Raw genomic sequence first — 4,457 nt, forward strand, 5'->3', positions numbered from 1 at the left:
GAGGATGGAGGGCCCACCCAGTCAGCCTGCATGTATGTCTGAAGTAGCTTTATTCTACCCTCATCTTGGATTGAATTTGGCTGAGTATAAAATTCTTGAATTTGGCTGAGCATAAAATTCTAGGCTAGTAGTCATTTTTCTTCGGAATGTGGAGACATTTCCTCATTATAAAAATTTTTTAAAAGCATGTACCCTCTTATTGTAGTCTTAAAAGGTTCATGGAACTAATCTAGGGACAGATTTAGGCAAAGAGCAGAATGCTCACCTGAAAAATAAAGTATTAGCAAGATACCAGGGTGATTTGACCCTCGCTGGCAGGTCTTTGGAACCATTAATTATATGCTTGCTTTATTCATGATTTGTAATGTTCTGGGATACCAAAAGTAATTCTAATGGTGGTTGAATTTAACAAAAAAAATTAAACCTTATCTTAAAATGTCCACTGATTCATCTCATGCAATGACAATATTCAACGTTTAAAGGAACATAAAAACAAACATGCACACAACTGTGCAGTTTTCATAAAGGTCTATTTCATGATTGGTGAGTAGCATATTTAACAGTTATATACATCTAAACAATGTACAGGTAACTGCAGGACTGCAGCATTGGTAACTAGAGAGAGAGAGAGAGAGAGCCTATTCAGCTAGAAAGCAGCTAACAAGTAACTGTCTAAAGATTTACAATACAGCTCTTGTTTAGATCATCCTTCATTTTGATCACCTTCTCAGGGGGAAAAAGCCTGCTCGTCACAATGGAAATACATCAAGGCCAAATCTTCTGCTATCCATTCCCAGAGGTTTCTTTCATCTGGATTAAGCCTGCAACTCCAGGGTAAGGCCAAGTGTGTGGCCTCCAGCATCCATGCTCTTCCCATCTACCAGAGCAGATAGGGTGAGCTTCACACCAGGCCTCAGGGGTGGAGTGTAGCTGACCCCAGTCAACCAGTTGTTGACTTTTGTAGAAATGGAAGCAGTGGGTTTCAACTGAAATTTAGCTGCAAGGCCAAAACGAGTGCAGCTGGTACCCAATGTCCAAGCAAGGTTTACTAAAGCATCAAGATCTTCACAAACTTTCTGATAAACTGATCCTCCAAATTCTGCCCCATCATTGACATTAGTGTGCAGCTGGAAGTCCCCAGTCCTGTAGCCCACTGCAAAGTTATTCTTTGTCTGCTTTGACTTGGTGCTGTCAAAGCTCATCTGGTACCCAGCAAGCTGAACCATGAATTGCAAGTCCAGCAAAATCAAAGTTAACATCACAGCCAAGTTTTACACGCTGCTTCTTGTAAGAGGACTTGATTTTGCCACTTTTCTTTCTTATGTTTGGTGAGAAGCTAGTATCTAATATCATTTTCAAACCTTGACAAATTTGGTCTTCAATTGTGATTTCTGTCCCCAGAGTGTCATCAGTGTTCCATTTTTCTGTGAAAGTCAAATCATACTTGCACCATTTATATTTGGACTCCAAGATCCCAGTAACTTTACCAGTGTCTGTATTAGATGAACCAGACTTTAAGAATTCCACGCCACCACATGACTTTGCTTTTACCTCGTTTCACTAACTTAAAACCAAATCCTTTGTTGAAACCCTCTCTGGGAGCTTTGACAAGGTGAGCGTATGATGGAGGAAGACACACTGGCTGTGTACAGGTCTGTCGGTAGGTTGACATGGTCAGGCCTCAGGAAGAGGTGATCTGGTGGTCTCCTTAGTGAGGCTGCTGCTGTTGCTCCACTTGCAGGTGAGGCCACTGGACTCACTCATGGAGCTGCACCTGCCATGGCTGGGAGGCAAGGGAAGGAGCTTCATTGTCTTTTAGCTTCTAGTATTGCTGTTGAGAAGTCTGATGCCACTGATGCTTTATCCTTGTATGTGACCTGTTCCCCTAGCCCCTGCCCTTTGAGGGTCTTCTCTTTACTTCTGGTGTTCTGGATTCTATGATAAAGTGCCTTTGTCTGTGTGTGCCTCTGTATGATTTGTATGTGCCTGTGTCTGTGTCTCTGTGTGTGCATGTGTGTAAGTGCCTGTGTCTGTGTGTCTATGTGTGTAAGTGCCTATGTCTGTGTGTCTGTGTGCCTGTGTCTGTATGTGTGTCTGTGTCTGTGTGTCTGTGTGTCTGTGTGCCTGTGTGTAAGTGCCTGTGTCTATGTGTCTGTATGTGTATATGTTTACGTTCACTGTGCTGGGCACTCCATGAGTGATTTTAATCTGAAAGCTATATCCTTCAGTTATGGGAAATTTTCCCTTTACCATTTCTTTAAAAATGTTTTCTCTGTTTTCTCTTTCTGGATTTTGATTATTCAGATGTTGGACCTCTGGACTAATCTAGTGCTACTGTTTATCTCTGGTTTTCAATCAGAATCTCTCTCTCTTTCTCCATCTCTCTCATTTCTCTTTTTCTTTAACTTTCTGAGTGACTTTTGTGAAAAAAACATTGTAAACTTTCCATTGAATTTCTAAGTTTTGCTATCAACTCTTTAACCTGTTTTTGAACATATACCCCTTTTAAGCTTCCCTTTTCCATTTCACAGGTGCAATATCTTCTATCACTTTGAGAATATTATTTGTAAGTTTTGCTGGCATTTTCTTTTGCCCTTGTACTCTCTTTTCTCCCAGTGCCTTTTCTCTGTTAATGTGTTTTATTCCTTGTCTTTGATTTTAGAGGTGTTCTTCAGAAGGCAGGTGATCCTTAGCTACTCATACTTATTTTGGTATGAGTCACATAAAAATTAATTAGAAGCTCTAGTTCATGCGTGAACCTCACGGTCTTCCAACCTTCTCTGTATTCAGCCATGTTTTGTTAGAAGACCCCCAGATGTGGATATCTGTAGGTATTGTCTCCCGGGCTGGTCAGTTTCCCCAAGAGGAATCTTATGTCAGCCGTGTGTATGTCTGGTTGTACAAGCCTGACTCACAGTAAAGCATGTGGATTTCACTTAATCCCACTTTCAGAATCAAAAGTCTCAACCATCTTCTGAGCTACTATTGGTATCTCCAAATCCAGAGCCTTTCTAATTTACCTTCTGCAGAGAGTAAGCCTCCTTTCTTCCGCTTGGGTGAGCAGGTACCATTGCTGGATAGTACAGGCTTGGGGTATAACTGCTCTTTATGAAGACTTTTTACAAATCCTGTGGTTTTCTGTCCACCCCCACATTCTGGCTTTCAAAGATATCTGATGTTTCTGATTCCTAAGCCCTGCTTAGGCTTGAGGTGCACATTGGCTTGCTTCTTTTTCATTTTTCCACTTTCTAGCTTTGATTTCAGGGTTCTAAAGTCTGCCAAGTCAGTTACCGCTCATCCAACTGCTTCTCAACTTCCCCAAAGCATGTGGATCCCTCTCACCGTCTGCCATTTCTTCTTCCATTCTCACTGTAATTATGAGTGTTTGCCTTTTGTATTCTTTCCCTGTCACTTTTGTTGGGATTAAGGTGAAGGCAGTGTATAGCCTCTTAAGATTTTTTTTTTTCAGCTAGCAATATGCATTTTAGGTTCCTCTGTGCTTCTATGCATTCACCTACTGAAGGACATCTTGGTTGCTTCCAAGTTTTGGCAATTATGAATAAAGATACTGTAAACACCCATGTGCCATATGCAGGTTTCTGTGTGGACATAAACTTTTAACTTATTTGGGTAAATACCAAGGAGTGAGATTGCAGGATCATCCAGTAAGAGTATGTCTAGGCTTTTGTTGTTGTTGTTGTTGTTGTTGTTGTTTTAAGAAACCACCAAACCCTCTTCCAAAGTGGTTGTACCATTTTGCATTCTCACCAGCAGTGAACGTTGCTCTACATCCTCACTAGCATTTGGTGTTGTCAGTGTTTTGGATTTTAGCTGTTCTAATAGTATAATAATATTTTTAATGTCCTTGTCTCCTAATTCTATAATCTCTGTCAGTTCTGAGTCTAAGTTGATTGGTTTTTTTCCTTATTATGGGCTATATCTTCTTGCCTTTATACATGCCTGAAAATTTTTTATTCATTACAGAAATTGTAAATTTTACCTTATTGGGTACACAATATTTTTGTATTTCTATAAATATTCTTGAGCTTTGTTAGGGATGTAGTTAAGTTTGATCCTTTGGGTCTCTTAAGCTTTGTTAGATAGGACCAGAACTGCATTTCATTGTGGACTAATTTTCCCCCACTATTGAGGGAAGACCCTTTTGAGTACTCTATCTGATGCCCTATGAATGATAAAGTTTTACACTCTGGCTGGTAGGAATAGGAACAATTCCTGGCTCTGTGGACTGTTCTCTCTAATCCTTTAGGGTGCTTCTTTTCCCAACCTTGAGTAGGTTCCTTACCTTTATGCATGGATCAGGATTCAGCTGAAGAGTCCAGGGAGACCCCCTGCAGACCTCTGGGGCTTCCTCTCAGTGGTGCTCTCTCCTCTCTGGTACTCTGCCCTGCACCCTCTAGAGGCCTTGACCTCCCCAGATTCCTAGCTCTATCTCTGAA

At 40.9% G+C, this 4,457-nt stretch overlaps 1 pseudogene; it reads right to left on the reverse strand.

The window, feature by feature from the left end:
• Positions 1-815: 815 nt before the first annotated feature.
• Positions 816-1,672, reverse strand: LOC101134393 (voltage-dependent anion-selective channel protein 2-like; annotated as a pseudogene).
• Positions 1,673-4,457: the final 2,785 nt, after the last annotated feature.

Source organism: Gorilla gorilla, chromosome 1 (genome assembly GCF_029281585.2).
Source record: "Gorilla gorilla gorilla isolate KB3781 chromosome 1, NHGRI_mGorGor1-v2.1_pri, whole genome shotgun sequence".
NCBI classification, from domain to species: domain Eukaryota; kingdom Metazoa; phylum Chordata; class Mammalia; order Primates; family Hominidae; genus Gorilla; species Gorilla gorilla.